We start from the raw sequence: 18,396 nt of genomic DNA on the forward strand, positions 1-18,396 counted from the left end.
GACGTAGAAATCTCGAAGGATTTGTTCATCCCTACTGCAAAAATTCATTCATATAATACGCGATCTTCAGCCTCCAACAACTTTTACATTAAAAAATCAACACTTGAAATTGAACGAAAATCGTTTTCAAGAATCGGTGCAAAACTGTGGAATGAGATACCAACTAAGCTCCGAACGCTACAAAAATTCATCTTTCAAAAAAAAAAATTCCTACGATCTTGTTCAATATATGAGAATTAGAAGACTCTTACAAAGATTTAGAATCGATAATCTCTAAAGTTAGTAAATATTCTTAGTAGCTATGACCTTTGTCTCGCCCATCCTACCTTATCCATTTTATCTTATATATTCAGTCACAACATAATGCGCTGTCAACTTGAATTAACCACATAGTTGTTTCCGTAGACTTAATTTGGTTTCGTATTTACCATCTATTTATTCATCTGTAGTTTTAACTGTGTGTATATTCCTCTTCTTTTCATGATTATCCTGCCCCGCCTCGATTATCACTGCTATCTGCGGAGCCAGGGGAATAAGGATTTATTGTTATTGTTATTGTTAAATAAACGTGTTTAAACGTGTTTAAATGCGTCTAGTCCAAGTGAGTCATATCTCCGGATAAATCCCAAAAATGGAGCAATGTGACCTTACCTTGTACATAGTACTAAACAATGAAATTTCATCTACTCCGCCGAATCTCGGCTCAAATTATGTTACAGGCAGATACAATCTGTATCTGATTCATCACCACGGGTTTATTATGAATCAACTTAACGGCCTGCTCCCAGTTGGCTTGTTAGCTCAATTGGTAGATCGCTGCACTAGTATCGCAGAGGTCAGTGGTTCGAATCCCCGGCAGGCCTGATTTTTTTCAGGTCTGATTTTCGCTATGGCATAAATAGCGCTATCTACTGCGAAGGATCGTGCATCATACGTATTTAATACCGCAGTTCTAAATATATGAACTTCATATATTCATTGTATCAGTGATTTATCATCACGGGTTTATTACGAATCAACTTAACGGCCTGCGCCCAGTTGGCTTGTTAGCTCAAATGGTAGAGCGCTGCACTAGTATAGCAGAGGTCAGTAGTTCGAATCCCCGGCAGGCCTGATTTTTTTCAGGTCTGATTTTCGCTATTGCATAAATAGCGCTATCTACTGCGAAGGATCGTGCATCATACGTATGTTACAGGCGTCGCTAGGTAAGCATATATGAGGGTCTGGATGGGGTTTAGTGTCAAGTGTTATTTGGCCGTTTTTTTTAATGTTTAGTGTTAAAATGGGTAAAATTTTAATGTTAAGCGTTTAAAAAAAGTTTAGTGTTAAGTGTTAAAAGGTATTAGAACAGCGATTTCACTCAATAAAGGTCAATAAAAGTTTTACAGAGAAAGCAATAATATTAGAAAAAAGGACTAAGATTTGTTCAAACTTAGCTCTTATGATAAAGGCGTGCAAACTAGAAACAAAAGGAGAAGAGTCTGCGCAGAACTAACCGAACTGGTCAGCATGCATAATTTGTACTCATGCGCATAAGTTCTGTAGACATTCTGTGGTCAGCGGTTTTTCAGCAGACTTCTGCATGCAAAATGGCCGCCTCGTCCGCATCGGCGGGAATTGCGGAAGTATTGATCAGCTTTTATAGATGTGGCGAGGAAGATGCTTTTGAGAGACATCGCAGTAGAATTCCAATCGGTATAGACCAAAGAAATCTAACGGACGCCAGGAAGCATATGATCAACTTTCTTGGTATTTCGCAAATGGCTACGTCGCTGGGTATGGGAAATTTCGAGCTGAAACTGTACCGGCTGGCCAGGAGTGCTCACGGGAAAACGAAGAATTTACGTATCCTTACGCAACAACAGTGGGAGATGGAAGTGCCACTCCTTGTTTCTGACGAAACCCAAAGTGAACTCAATAGTAAGTAGACAACTGATCTGTCGAATTCATAAAGTGCAGGAAAAACTTTTGAACTAATGATAAATATAACCACAACATATGTATTAGAAAATTGGGGGTTACAAATTATCCTTATTCGATCTTAGAAAAGGATAATTACTTTGAAGGTTATAAGTATGAAATACTAAAGTAAAATTTCCTCTTTTTCATCTTTTTTAAGTACATGTGGTACAGAAAATAATTAATTGGTCAGACAAGAAAATGGTGCTTGTACCGGGTGTGAAGCAAACTCCTAAAGAACCCCTTGGTACTTCAACAAGTTCTTCAGAAGATAAAGATCCAGAAATTGCCATCATAGACAATGAGCCTGGAGCATCAGATTCTGCGAGAAATAGGAGTAGGAAAAGAAGACAAGAATGTCTGGAAGATAAAGAACTAGTTCAAAATATTTTGCGAGACAATAAAGTTGTGAGAAATGTGCGTCAGAGGCATGAATTAGATGAGCTTCAAGCAGGTAAATTTTAATGAAATAGGTGGTTTTTGAATTTCTACTTTTACTTGTACTTTTACCTTTACTTATGTGTTTACTTTTATCTCGCTTAGACTTAGGGAAGCTTGCTGGAAGCTCAGCTCTTAATGAGGTGAAATTTACTTGTGGAGTCTGCAAGAAACCGTATTTTATCAGTACTAAGTCCAGCAGAACCACCCAAGGGAAGGTCAATTACTTCAAAATCAGTAAGTTTAAACAAATATTTTTAATTTACCAATATCATTACTGCAGATCACATGTTTCAGTACTCAGAATAAGAAAAAATAATAATTCCGAGTGTATTTAGGTGATAGTAACTCTGGTCTTTTGTATTCAGCTGATCTTCTAAAAGACTAATGAATGTTTATAATTAAGTTGAACTTCCCTTATCACTTTTTCAATAATCCCCATGGTGGAGAAATGTAAACCTAGGAATACACTGTTCACCTTTGCTAAAAATTTGTCCTTTGTAGCACATTTCAATAAGTGCCAAAGAAATTACGAGAAAGCACAGCGTTTAGTGAAAAACAACCACACCCTGGACAGCCTTTGGAAAAAAGGAAATTGTGAACGACTCTCTTCAGCATCAAGCAGCAATTCCATGTCACAAGATGAGCAGGAGGACTTTACTGGTGCTGATGCCATAGAAACAGGCTCTGACAAGTAAAAACCTTACTGAAGAATATATTGTTGTATAAAAGAACTTTTTTTTGGATGAAAATCTAGATTATTATAGAACTCATGCATAGACATGTCATTACCATGTACCAATAGATAATATTTGTTGTACACACAAAGATTGTTTAGCTTTTTCCTTAGATCTCAAAACCAATGTCTTTGACCAGCATTTGTAGTACTGCTGATAGAGTCTTAATGCATAGTTTTTGTTGATATTTTGAACTTAATGAAATAAAGCAGTTTATGTTTTTCAAATTGATGTTTGCACGTGTGTTTCATGTGTAAGAAGAAAATCATATTTTGCCAAAATATAATTGCATGGCAGTTAGCAAATAGTGGAGCTACTAAAAACAATTGGCATTTGTATCATGATACCAAAAATCCATTACAAAGCTTAATATCTGGAGCATTCTCCATTGCTTGTAGTGTCCCAATGTTATATATGTTCTTCTTTGTTCCCCTTTTGAAATTCCTGATACTGGCTGATACTGTGAACACAATGAACAATGACCAGAAATGAATCTATATGTTGCGAAAACTATAATACATGTATGTGATAATTTCCTTATACAGTGATAGTGTTTACCTAAACGAAGATTTGGAAGAATCCGCAGACTTGTCTCAAAGCCATGATGAGACTGTCAGTTCATGTATTGAATCATGGGATGAAGAAACACATTGTGCTTTTGATGAAGCTGGCTATGTTGACCAGAAAGATTCAACACAGGATCCGGAGGGTCATGTGATAAGCGATGCGAACGTGGATGATGACTTGACATGTTTTAACTTGTGAGTGTTTATGTAACTAGAAAGATGGAGGACAGATGGTCCATTTGTGTTTGATCTTGTAGTTTCTATTGGCTCCAACTCTAAGCTTGCGAGTTTTGTTGAGGTTGCTTACGTAATGGGGAAATGTTGTTGCACCATAATTTATGAGAATTGACAAATTGTTAGCATTGGTCGGTGTGTGGTCTTTGCGCATTTAGACGTTTGTGTACGTTTATTCTTCTAGGTGTGTGGAGAATGCCCATCCAGTTGCTATTAAACTCAACCAACTTCTTGAGAAAGGATCCTAAGTCTGCTTCAGATTTCACATGGGACCGAGATGTGTGCGAGTTTTTTGACACTATCAAGTATCTCGGAGGTAGTCGGACACGAAATTTTGTGAGAGGGCCTGGTTTCTTTGGAACTGGGAGAGGGGGACTGAAAGAATTCAACACATTTTCTGATTTCAATCTTTGCGGTCCGTCAACAAATTCGTCAAAACGCTTTCAAGCTGGTTATACTACAGCCAGTGGGGTGATAAAACCGCATCTATTGTCCTTGTATTCCTTTGCCTTCAATCGACAAGCTGATTTGCCAGCGCTTGTTTCTACAGACAAGTTGAACGTTATACCATTGTTACAAGCTATTGATGGAACTGCATTAAAACCTGGCCTAGAATATGATTCACTTCAGAAAATGGTGGTTGGGCTAACAACTCAAATAGACCAAAATAATTTCAGCAGCAACTCCATTTCTGATCCTGAGGAAATAAAAAAAAAGCTCTTAAGAAGCGCCGAAGTGGTCGTAGGTACATCACTGGACAACGGCTCATCAATTCCAGTTGGTGTGTACTATCGCCCCAAATCAGTAACTGGTGAAGAAATCCTCAAATCTATACAAGACACAGCTAAGACCTTGCAAACTTGCCAAATGTGTTTGAAGCTCCAGGCGTCTGTAAGTCAAATTGTATCAAATGACATGCCCTCTTGCTTTAGCAGCTAGTGTCTTAAGCTCAAATCTGTTTGCTCAGTCTGTAAACAAAATGGCCAGGTCTCACACATTCCTTCCTTAAGGGCTTGTAACCGGTGTTTAGACAAAGGACTAAAGTGTAACAGGTTTCTTGCTGCAACGGTAATTAGCGATTGTGAAGAGTGTAACAAGAAGGCGTTGTCAAATCTACACTCTATGGCCGAAGATGGTACATTACCTATTGAACTTTCGCTTCTTGTCGCCCTGCCAGATGTGGTTCATCTTGGCAAGAGTATGAAATGCAGCTGGGCCAACTGGTTCATTGATCTTGAGGGCGCGAAGAGTAGTCTAGTTCTAATTCGAACACTCCGCGATTCTGCTGGCCCTGATGTACGTAAGAAGTTACGAAAAATGCTGACCCTGGACTGCGTAAGGAATAAAGATCGGATGGCTGTAGAACCCATCGTGCGCCTTACTAGAACCTCGGTACTAGAGGTACTGAGAGGAATAAGTTTGGTCGTCCATACAATAGTTCCAGAAAAGTATCGCTTTTGGAAATCCAGTCAGAGTGGGATATGCAAAAGACCCATTGCGATTGAAAGTGGGGCTCAAGGAAAAGTGCTTGTGTTAGACTATGACTTCGAATCTCAAGAGGCTCGTCTCGTGGAATTACGTTTGCATCAACCAGTTGATATTCACGTTCGGAAAGAGACATTCAAGGATGCAAGGGACCTTTGTTTTACCAGTGGTATAGTTTTCGTTTCTGAAAGAGGATCTGGGGCAATCCGTGTTATTGACTTGGAAGGCAAAGTACGTTTAAAGCCGGAGGGCCTGAAATCGCGAGCAGAACAACTTTCACAGCTGAGTCGTTTTAGTTTATCACAGGATGGCACAGTGCCAATTCTTCGGAAGCGACTCGCGACACATTTAAAAGCTTTAGCTGCACAAGTTAAGAACCCAGAAATCATCCAGCTTAACACGCCTTTAGTAAAACCAACGTCAATTTGTGTGGCGAGTACAGACATCCTTTTGTGTGCGGATGACGAGCACCAAAGGATTATTCAGTTGGAAGTAAGCTGCAATGGAGTTGCTGTCGTTGGTACTAGCATGCGAGAAATACATTATCCCGATGGCGTTTCCAGTATTTAATCTCTTTGTGTGTGGAGGGGGTCCGCATACTTGGCTGCATCTGGTAATGCAGGTGGGTTATACAATTGTGACCTGGCAAATTCAAACGTCAAACAGCTCCTGCAGAATTCGTCCGATTCATGCAGTGAAATCAAGAGGCTGTGTCATTATGGCGACGTAATTGTGTTCACTGACATCGTAGATAGGAAAGTCAAGACCTTCGATCCGAAAACCTCAACTGTTAAAACATTGATGGGCAATGGAAAAGAAGGAACTAATGATGGTACTGGTGAAACCTGTACCTTTGCGCAAGTCCACGGAATATGCAGTTTCCAGAATACTATATTGGTGTCGGACGTAGCTGCTGGAACGGTAAAAATAGTTTCACCGCTTACTGGGACAGTGTCCTTTCTTCAAGCCCTTGGGAAGCTGTACGACAGTTTTGGAATTGGTGCTCATACCGTAGACGCACTATCCCTTCAAGATGCAGTGAACAATGTTTCATCAGTGAACGAATATATTAAAAGCACAGTTACTACAGTTAAACAGCACTACAACATGAAAGAAGCAGCAGCAACAAATGGTCCCCAAGGAACTGTGTCAAAGAAAACTCAAGTCTCGTTAGAACTCCTTAACAAGGTATGGCACGACTGCAAAATGACTTGAAGAACATAAATGAGGATTATGTTGGTGACGTTGACCTCCGTACATTACTGACCACTGTAGTTGAAAACCTTCATGCAGTCTCCCACTTCAAAAACGAGACTTTTACAGCTTTACAGTATGCTCGAGACTTTGGAACAATTGCAAAAGAATCATTAAAAAGAACAACAAAATGGAGTGCCAAATACTTTACACATGACAAATCGTTTTATCCAGTTCCAACATCTAGTATGGAGTTGGCAGATGTTGAAGTGATGAAGTCTCCAACAGCTGCAAGGATAGATCCTCTAATTGAAGTAGCGATGAAGGAGTTGGTGGATGAATTTCGTCCCGTGAGGCAGAGAACAGTGCGCAGTGAAACCACAAAAGACAAAGCCGGAGCTCTCCCACCAGCAGTGTATTACACTCAACCTCCTCATACCAAAGTTATGTTCCACAACGACCCAACTGTTGAAGGAGAAGTAATGGAACAAATTACTCCGCATATCATAGATGACGATGGGGACTCGCACGCACCCAGTATCACGTTTGTGGACGATAGCACTATTGAAATAGTTGCTGTTATTTAAGTGCCAGATCAAGAGGATGAATACGACACCGACTCAGGCACCGATGTGGATGATGACGATCACGACTCCTACCCCCACACAACAACACTCACCAGGTCCGGGCGCGCCATTCGCGCTCATTTTCGCCTTGACTTGTAGAGTTTGCACTATCGGGTCTGCGCATATACATTACCTTGTGATGAATCTGTGATCAAGAGTTAATTGCATAACAACCCGTAAATAGCGCCACCTTGGACCCTGGAAAGCAAACGATGAAGAGGTAGACCTAAAGAGACTTGGAGACAAACCGTAAAGAAGGAAAGGGGGAGTTTAGATTCAAGGCTTGCTTGCTGCTAATACATGTGCTAAGAAACAAGAGGATGGCTAGTGAGGATGCAACAGCCTTTTCCCGGTAGGTAAAAGGAGCATGATGATGATTAAATAAACAAATTGTTCAAATGAAAGTTTGCGATGGTGTGATAACGACAGAGGAAAATTTTAATTGTTAAGCATAATGTACCCTTCTGCAGAGAAATAGTCTCCAATGATTTTCCATGATAGAGACATAAACAATGAACAACACAAAATTGCAATCAAAATGACACAGTCTGTAAATCAATTGTAGCTGATTCCATATTGAATGCCCGCGTTTATCGTTATCAGTATCTGGCGCATTTTTTAGCCGTTTCTCGTTACATTTGTATCAATTTTAGTGTTTCAGAGAATTTTATAGTGTTAGATGTTAAACAGCCCAAAATTTTAATGTTTGATGTTATAGAAGGTAAAATTTTAGTGTTTAGTGTTTTCGAGATACCCCCATCCAGACCCTTATATATATCACCACGTAAGGATAAAATGTTCGGAAATTCATCGGACGATTTACCGGCGCATCCCGAAAATTAATTAGCCCACCCACTTTTTTCCAGAGGAAAGCGTACGTAAAATTCTGTTAAATTTAAGATGCGATAATGTTTATTGAACAAAAAAATTTTTAATGGTTTAAAGTTTTTTTAAAAAAAAATGTGGCATCTTATTTGGAAAGTTCTAAAGCAACAAATAACTGCCTTTCGCAGTCACTGCTATTATTTACAAAGTCGGACAAGGGCAGGAATATACATATATCGTCTGCTTCCAAGTCAAGGTTAAACCAAAAAAATTAATCCATTTTCCACGTGCATATAATCACGCTCGATTTTAAGAGTTGAAAGCCTTTGTGCAAAAATTTCGAGTTTTTTAAGAACTTGTTACATGCCCAGAAAGGGAGGGTGAAGCTACTTGCCTTACAGGCTCTTAAATGAAATCGAAACGATGTTCTTTTTTACTCCTCTTTGCAAATGACCTCCGGAAATAGCTCATTGGCTCTTTATTCAATCGATGAGCCAATAACACGTGTATGTATTTTCATATCTTTAACTGATCAGACATGGTTGCTAATTAACAACGGCAAGGTCGTAGTCTAATCACTTGCTGACTCATGTCTGAGTTAGCAAGACAAAAAGAGCTCCAACACCGCGCTCGCTTTCTGCTTCAGAGCTTAAGCTGTTTGATTGAGTTTATGCGTTACTTAGCTTCATTATGAAAAGAAAATATCGAATTTTAGTTCAAGCATACCGATAACACTCTTGAGGCAAGAGGAAAGGAGGAAAAATGTTTCCTCTTTGGTCTCCAAACGTTCTACTTACATTCAAATTGTTCCTGAATAATAAGCGTCTCCAAGAATCAAAAAGTCTCAGCCAAATCAAGTGGCGCGTTTCTTCAATGCTTTCCTTTTTCATTCTCGATAATCAACTGTCAATTATTTACACTACAATCCTCATTTTTATTAGAAACTGTCAATGAACACTGCAACATCGCAAACAATTTTTGGCATTGGTGCGCTTTCCTGGCACCTCGAGCATGAACAAATGTAGACAAACGCCTATAATTTCTTTTTTATTCTTGGTTTTCAATTGATGTAATAAAACATCCAAAAGCGTAGGATGTTCTCACCAACAATGAGCAAAATCCTAGTAACTTCTGCAAAAATCCTAATAATAATCCTAGTACCTACTGCAAAACTCATCATAATTTGTACTGCACATCCAAGGAAAGGACATAGAGAGAGTGACGAAGTTTAATTATCTCGGGGTTATGCTCGACGAGCAGCTTCACTGGAAAGAGCATATTGACACGATTTGTAACAAAGTCAACAAGCGACTGGGAATCTTAGCCCGAATAAGATCTTGCCTTACTCTTAAAGCAGCGAATTGTGTCTACAATACACTTATAGAGCCAGTCTTGTGTTATACGGACACCGTGTGGGGTGAATTGTCAGCCACCTCCAGCAAAACCCTACATCGGTTACAAAATCGCGCTGCCCGCATCGTTTTAAGGTGTGACTCATCTAAAGACACTTTTATTGTTTTAGGGTGGGCTGAGCTAGAAACAAAACGGAAAAGACATAAATGTACCTTAGTATTTAAATGCCTAAATAATCTAGTACCTGAATATTTGAGTGACTATTTCACTAGAAATTGTAATGTACATAGCTATAATACTTGCAGGAGAACAGATTTGCATCTGCCTAAACCGAAACTAAGCCTTGCAAAACGAACTTCAAGGTATTCGGGCTCAGCTCTTTTTAACCTTTTACCTCGTTATATTCAAAACGCCGAGTCACTTTCTTCCTTCAAAGTTTTAATTAATACCTACAATTTTTAAAATTTTATTGACACTATATTCTTGTAAACTGTTGCATGTTTGCTTATACCTTTACTTATAAATACTTTTTGTATTTTTAAATTTTATCCTGTATTTTCAGCTATCAAGATGTCTTGTATTCTGAACTATTGTAACTTTTTTTTTACTCCAGGGCCCCTCTGGATATCAGCCTCGTTGCTGAATAGGCCACCCTGGCTAAATAAAGTCCACTTACTTACTTACTTACTTTTTGATTTGGTGTATTGTTTTTCAGTGGATGACTTGGTCATCTCTCACCATTAATTTTTTAACACTTCTGTAAGCACTGCAATTTCTTTGTTTACTCGGTTCATATCCTCTGCAGTAGGAGTCCCAAAAATACCATTACAAAAGTGATACTGATTTCAGAATATCACAAAATGCATAAAACAATGCGTTGTTGCAGTATTCTGTACCCTCTAAATCTTACACAAATGTGACAATCGTTTATTTACGACTTTGGTTGACGCAGTTCAAAAAGCAGGAAGTTCTTATAAACTAATTAATCAAATTATTTTGGATAGAGGTTCTGAATACTCATTGTGATATAAACACTGAAGCTATGGACAGGTGATCCAGTCTCGTCCAACAAAACCTGAAGTCACTTCCTTATCATTTCTGAGAAACTTTGATAGCTTCGCAAAAGCAAATTTTTCCCGTCGTAGTAATAATTATTTGAAAGAGCTTATTTTCTTCTCTGAAGCTAAAGGTATACTTCACCACAACGTTCAAGGTGGTCATTACGTGACTATTCGCGCTGAACTCTATGACGGTTTGGCTATAAACCTCATGTTTGTAGTCAAGATAGTTCAGTACGTGAACAGCTTGAACAAAAGGTCCTTTTTTAATTAAATGAAAATACATCGTCGTTTACAAATGTTTAATGATGTCTGAGTAAGCAGGCGTGCTATACCTCGTATCTGGGACCGAGATAAACCGAGATAAACCTCATTTTTATACCGGGAAGCGGTATAAACATAAGCCTAGAAAGAAAACATAACATACACTGTTTACAAGGACAATAAAAACTGGCTTGCTTTCATCTCGACAAGCACGGTTGTTAAGCGCCTCGATTCTCTTAAGACCGCCAAAAATCCGGCGGTCAGTAATCTCTCTGAAACGATCGAGGAATGGAGTGTAATGTGACGTCATGTCTCACTCACACAAGTCGGGACCTTCCCGTTTTCAAATTTGCATACCGCGACCACAAAATTAATAAAGTTATTTATATGACGCACACGGTGACCCTGGTGACTTAAGACAAAGCGCGGAAAAATATTCCCTCATTATTCGACAGACAATCGACCAAAGTTCGATTTTTCTTAAATAGCTTGATTCTAAGAATGCAAATGGCTCAGCCAAATCACGTAAGAGGTGTATAGGGGAATCCTTGTTTACAATATTTGCCTCATTAGCATAAGAAATTCAGTTTCTGATGGAGCTAAAGATAAATCAGTTCTGAATATCAAAAGGTCAAAGTACGATTAACTCGGCCAATGAATACGAGCCTGATGCATTGAATACTTTTTGTGCAACACGGGTTTAAAAACTCAAAAGGTTTACATAGAATGTATGAAGTCATTAGCGTTTTTGCCACCCAGAAATTTTGCAGTTTTTGATGGACTATTTCTCCTTGAATATTACACCAACGGAGCTAACAATTTTAAACACGCTTCCTTCTTTACGCAAAGCCGTATGCAAATGAGAAAAAATGTAAACAATGACGTCAGCATGAATCCGCCTATTCTCCCATATATTCGGATTAATCACCGACCAGTTTCCATGATTTCTATCATAACACGCATTACAACCACCAGACGTGCCTTAAATATATTTTATAGTATTTTAAAACACGGTTTTATCTTCTACGTGCATTCTATGAATATTCACGGTCTGAAAAGAAAAAAAAATCGGACAAAAAGAGGCATAAGGACCAAGTTAGCAAGGTTGCGTTTACACTGCAGTTTTTGGGGGACCGGACCAATTTCTTGCATGGGACTACAGTATTTGGTACAGCTGTGTGCTGTTACCATGCGTAATTATTGTAAACAAAATGGCCACGCGTGATGCTGAGTTATGGGTACGGAACCGTGTTTTTTCTGGTTTGGGGGCCATAGATGTCTATGGCCCCCAAACCAGAAAAAACACGGGTCCGTACCCATCCTCCAAAACATAGTACGGATTGTTCACACGGGCAAAAATGTGAGGTCCGTACCCTTTTTTTGACACGTCCGTACCCGATTTTTCTGCCGTGTAAACGGCCTTTTAAATGCCTCAGTGAACAAGCTAGTTATTGCTTGGTAGGTGAATCTAAGATGGGACTTTTTTGTAGTGTGCCCCGTATTCTTTTCCCTTTATCAGTTTTTCAGACAATCGCTGTTTGTTCCTTTGATGTATAACTTAAGTAGTTATTTGCCCATCAGTTATTGTCCGTAGATTCGAAGTTAGCAGGACTAAATTATTCTCAGAACGATCAATTAATTTATTTATAGTTTTCAAACATTCCCATTGTAAATATTAGCGCACCACTTTACTCTCCTCAAAAGGCGACACCTATATTTTTAAAAAATATTTCCTCACTGATCGTAACTGCATGATATCTTGTTGGCAATAAAGTACTTACTTGATTATTTTCGGGATTAGTCTCGATCTAGTATATATTCCAGGCGCTGTCTAACTTGACAAAAATACATAGGTGCAGTTTGTTTCAGTTCTGTGCCGCTTCTTAGTTCTGATTATGTGAACCACTAATATGGTTTTTATTCCTGATGCAAATGAACTAGTACGGAATTGAGGAAAGCTGATTGGTGCTCATTTCTTCACGGCCGGGGTGGTTCCGTATGCTGAATCTGTTAACTTTATACTTTACAAAAATAAAGCTGACCTACGAAATCTTTCATTTCAATGATTACTAAAACTCATGACCTTGGAAAGCTTATACTGACTATTGTATCGGTTTCTGTTTCGATCACGTGACAAAATACTCAACTTTCGATATTGGCCCGCTCAAAGAAGAACTGCTCATCAGCTAAATCCAGTTCGACCAGGCTGGGATAGAATTTCTCTGACGGTACTTCAGATGATTAAAGGAGAGGGTTGTTTGCTACAGCCTGCTTCAAAGGTTTTGCAAATCGGGAAACTGAACTGGAACTTGTTTATCCTGCAGTATTGAAGACGAATCAACAGATCATGACATGTCATGAGATGTCACGAGATTAGTTTTGAAAACTAGGGGGAGGCTGAGCAAATTTAACGCTTTGAATTGTTTTGATTATTGTCGAAGGTCTTAAATTCCTGTGAAGAAGAAGGAGGAATGCAAGGTATTTGCATACCGACCCGAAATATTATTGCGGTTTACTTGCTCTTAAGTGCTTATTTTATCACTTTGAGGCATTCAAAATGCATAAGGCGGTCTGACAGCAAATTTTTTTTTAAGGATTAAACACAGCAGTCAAATGATCGATAATCTAAGTGAGACGTAGTTTTTCGCAGCCTATGACAGAACATAACATGGCGATAGTACGACAACACCTTTAGAATGAAAGGAAAAGAAGCCCCGATCTCTTTCCCTTTTTATTTCACTGCCATCCGCCACGCCGCTTTAAGGATCTAATCGAAAGTTTAACGTCGAGGGGTGACTGGAAACCCATTTATTAAAATCACGATGCCTTGGTGAAGCCGCCATCTTTGTTCCTCTGTCCAGTTAGTCAATAAGACATCCGTTTTCTGATATACACTTCAGAAACATTGGAATAGGGTGTTCATCAAAATCCGTTTTCTGGTACCTGGATCTATACCAAATCTGGCGTACACAAAGGAAAAAAAATTGTAGCATGTACAAGGAAGTTGACTCCGTTGAAGAAAAAAAGTCAACAATTCCGCCTTCCATATCCGACTTTATAGTTATACTAGCATGATAACACTTTAAATGCCGTGTCATAATTATTTGTTAAGTAAATCACCATGCGTGAACAGACTTCATCAACTGACAAGCTAACTACTTATAGAGCTCATGCAATTCAGCTTTCCCGGAAGTAATAAATCTGTTTATCGCCTTGGAATAACGTCTTTAACTCTCGTGGTTTTCTCCGAGTTGGGGGCTTTCTTCTTAGATTATGTTTATAGAGGCATTCTAATTGTAGAGTCTATGCAAAAAAAAATTAAAAATCTCTGAAAGATATTATATGTAAGAAGGAGAAACATTAACGAAGTCTTAATATGTTCATATATTGCGGTGAACAACACTCGACGTAACACACCACGCTTTCGGGCGATCATAGTAGAAGGCCTCGAACATTTAACACATTATAATGTGAAAAACATGAGATCATATCCATCTACAACAATAATCTGTATGTAAAAACGATACCTACCCCTATGCCACGATTCAATTCTGTGCCACAAACATGAAACGTATCGAGGCCCCATTACACCAATACGTGGTAACTAAATTTATGCCTGTCATTCGCTCAGTTAAAGCTGGGTAAATTTTGCATCATGTTTGGGTCAACCTAGCCACAAAAACATAAAACTAGCTTTTTATAGGACCACAAGGACAACAGCGTTATACAGGGAAGGATTACATCTTGTCAAAATATTCGTTATTGTTATTATTATTATTATTATTATTATTATTATTAATGCTGTTAACGCGAGATCGCCGTGTATCGATCTATTAATTGCATTTCGAAAATGGGGCTTCACAGTGCTGAACCCATGCATCTTATTTAACACACTTTTCGGGGTTGCTTCTGTATGTTCTCAACAGATGTGTATTAAATTTTTTATTTGTTATTTGTTTATCTCTATGTATCTTTGAGTGTGCTTAACGCAGACACCATCACCGCAACTGATCCCCTTAATTATTGACATGTTCAATAGCATACATATCAAATCCTTTGTCCCCTGAAATCCGGCGATTAGTCTCTGACGTAAATAGGTGGTGCGCTCTTTTTGAGACGAAGCAGAGCTCGAAGTTTCACAACTGAGTCCCTTTAAAAAGCTTTCTCAGTAAACATGTCAGCATAGGATACCTAAGTCTAAATACACCTTGCATCCCACACACGCTAAACAGCAAGGTTAAAGATACTATCGAAACCTTATTATGAATTCTCAAGAATAGGTTGTTCATCATTAAAGTGAAATTTACCCTCGAAATTGTTGAATTCGCGCGTAGAATATGAACAAGTTTTGAATATAAAAGCCTTTTCTCTTTCAGGAGAATTTACTTGTCGGGAGGCCGCGATGTAACAGAAAAATGCTCATCCGATACATGCTTTTCTAGTGTCACCATTTCTCAGGCGTGACATAACATGACTGATATTGACAATGATAAAAATAATAGTCATACTTTATTATGGCGTGATTTCCAAAGATGTCTAATCGCACTTTATAATGTATGATAGCCAGTTCAGTTAAATAATTTAATAGTAAGGAAAAATCCATTTACAAGTGTTCAGGAAAATGTCTATCAGACATACTGTCTGACGCTTTTAAAAAGTGTGTAATGCTACGATGATGAGTGATGAATTTTTTAAACGCAAACTCACGTCATTACAAGTGCTCAGAAATCTTTGTTTTTGGTCTCACTTTCGCGACTCCAGAAAGAGAAAACAAGTGGAGACAAACGCATACTTTTTTTTGTTTTTGCTGTCTTCTTGGTTTTCATCGAACGTCATGATCTAAATCGTTGGATTTTCTCTCAAACACTGAGCAACATTTAGAAAATTTTCAGCGTGGATGTATTATTCAGCACTGAACCCTCACATGTCACTTAATACACTTTTCAGAGTTACTTCAGTTGTACTTCATGTCTCTAGGGTGTCCAATACACATGTTTTAATTTTCTTCCCTGGAAAAAGCTTGGCAGTTAATCGAATCCTGACATTAAAAAAAATGATAAAGATATACAAGTGCGCTGTTTAACTTACCAGTATATGGCGTTCTCTAAGATATTTGACAGATCTCTAAGATATTTGACCAAGTCCTTCTTGACCTTGATAAGAACAATGTCATCGGCTTGGTTTTTGTGGACTATAGCAAGGCATTCGACTTGATCAATCATGACATTCTCCTGGTAAAGTTAAGATCATATGGATTTCCAGATAATGTTGTAAAGCTATTGCAGAGCTATCTACTCAATCGCAAACAGTGTGTTACTGTAAATAACTCGACTTCGTCACAACTTATGCTAACCAATGGAGTTCCTCAAGGTAGCATATTAGGGCCTCTACTATTTTTAATGTTCGTCAATGATCTTCCCGAAGCTGTTGGATCGGACTCAATTCATGCCTACGCGGATGACACCACATTTAAAGCCAGCGCTAATATCGATAATGCACCTTTGGAATTGGAACGACGTCTTCAAGAATACATGGATAAATTAAGTAAATGGTCTAGCGAAAATGGGATGGTCCTAAACGCCGTTAAAACCAAAGCATTACTTATCACCGGAAAGAGGCTACATTCATCATTAGTTGATGGCAATCACCTGTCAGTGACCCTTGATGGGGCCGAAATAGAACAAGTAACCTCTTATAAATTGCTTGGTGTAACACTCGATCAAGATCTTACATTTAGTGACCACATTTCTAGCCTAAAGGCCAAGCTTTCTCAGCGTATTGGTTTATTGAAAAAGATAAAGAGATACCTTCCAATAAAAGAAAGACTCTTATACTATAACGCCTTGATTAAACCCGTCCTTATGTACGGGAGCATGGTTTGGAATATCTGCGACGTTAAAGAACTCCACTGTCTCCTAAGGTTACAGAAAAGGGCTGCCCGAGTAATTCTTGGAGTGGACTCTTATTCTAGAAGTGTTGTAAACTTTAGTAAACTAGGCTGGTTGCCTTTTTTTGATGAAATCAAACTAAATAAGTGTACAATGATTTTTAAGAGCCTTAAAGGCGATGTTCCGATTTACATCAGAGACTTGCTCAAGACGAACAGTTCTGTACACAATAGGTCTACTAGACATGGCAATTTAAATTTAGTGTGTCCCAAATACCTAAGAAATAACGATGGTGGCAAGGCATTCAGTGTTGACGCAGTTAAGTTATGGAACAGCCTTCCCCATGATATCAAAAATAAGCCTTGTATAAAACTATTCAAAACAGCTGTGAAAAAGCGTTTTATAAGCTCATATAAAAACCTGGACAACTTTGAAACAATATTAAGCAATAGCACATTATCTAATTTTAATTTTTTATAAATTAATTTTATCTTTCTGAATATTTTTAATATATCCTGCTATTTCTATCATAGAATTTTGTAATTATTTATATATTTATTTCTTTATCAGTTTTTTGTAATGCTGTATAATCTAGTTAGAGGGCCACAGGTTTGTCAGCTTTTCAGCTGTTACGTGTCCCCCTCTACAAATAAAGTCCTTACTTACTTACTTACTTACGATTTTGTTTGAGCTTGATGCTGTAGCTTTGAGTGTGCTTTGCACAGACAACCGTGTAGGTATAACTGACCCTCTAAATTATGTGTTTAGGGAAGCTGCTCAGCACTTACTGCGAAATAATGGATCTGCCAATATCGCAAAAAAGCCTAACCTTTAGTTGACCTGTTTACGTCAGAGACTCACCAGGATACTTGGGGCAAATAATATCTGATATTTTCGATATTTATGATATTGATATCACACCAGGTGGAAGATTGGATACTTTATTAAGTCAAGTCTAAAGTATTGGCGTAGTTTTCGTGAGCGTATTCTGCCACGTGTAGCTGGGAATTAGTTATTTAATTAATGCAGATTCCGCAAACGATTTTCGTGTCAACGGGTCGTAAGAGTTTTATCAAGCACACCATTTTTAATGCGCCCATTTATCGAAAGTTTCGGTAATTTATATAGACGGATTCGCACTCGATATGTACAAGATTCCTAACTTCAGAATAACTTTGTTGAAAAAACTTCATTCACCACGAAATAACGAGATAAATTACATCATTTCTATGACCAGAACTTTCTTTGGAACGTGGTGGATTTTTGGTCGATAAATAACCTGCTCCAGCCACGTGGGCTGATAGATGAAAAAATTTCAGTCCGGCGATTCCCCCTACTTTCAAGTGCAGTTTTACCTTTGTTATGGATATGAGACTAAGAGAATGTTCAATGATTTTTTCAATCGCGTTAATGCCGGTAACACAAAACTTATCGCTAAACAAGAACTATTTATCCGTATTTCAACCGCTATAGACGTGAAAAAAGATACGCGGCAAAGACATAGGAACGATAAAGACAAAAGCAGATTCCGGACATGACCTGCTAGCAAGCGAGGTCATAGCACCCAAATATTTTCCCTTCCAGCCCAACCAAACTCAGTCAATAGTTATGATCGTAAGACCACAAGTGTTGCAAATTTTGAACAATTTTGTTTTAATGACGTTGAACGTTTCTGTCGAGAATCGGGATGTAAACAATTCAGAACACGTCTCTAGGCAGGAAGTTTCCACAAACTAATTAATTACATTATCATGGTTCGAAGTTTTAAA

General features: G+C 38.4%; 1 protein-coding gene and 1 pseudogene across 1 annotated transcript in view; one reads left to right on the plus strand and one right to left on the minus strand.

The window, feature by feature from the left end:
- The window catches only part of LOC111328758 (uncharacterized), a 209,563-nt gene that overhangs the window by 17,840 nt on the left and 173,327 nt on the right, over window positions 1-18,396 (minus strand). The gene's annotated exons all lie outside the window — the stretch shown is intronic.
- On the plus strand, window positions 6,512-7,200 carry LOC148724970 (uncharacterized; annotated as a pseudogene).

The sequence above is a fragment of the Stylophora pistillata genome, chromosome 8 (genome assembly GCF_964205215.1).
Source record: "Stylophora pistillata chromosome 8, jaStyPist1.2, whole genome shotgun sequence".
In the NCBI taxonomy this organism is placed as follows: domain Eukaryota; kingdom Metazoa; phylum Cnidaria; class Anthozoa; order Scleractinia; family Pocilloporidae; genus Stylophora; species Stylophora pistillata.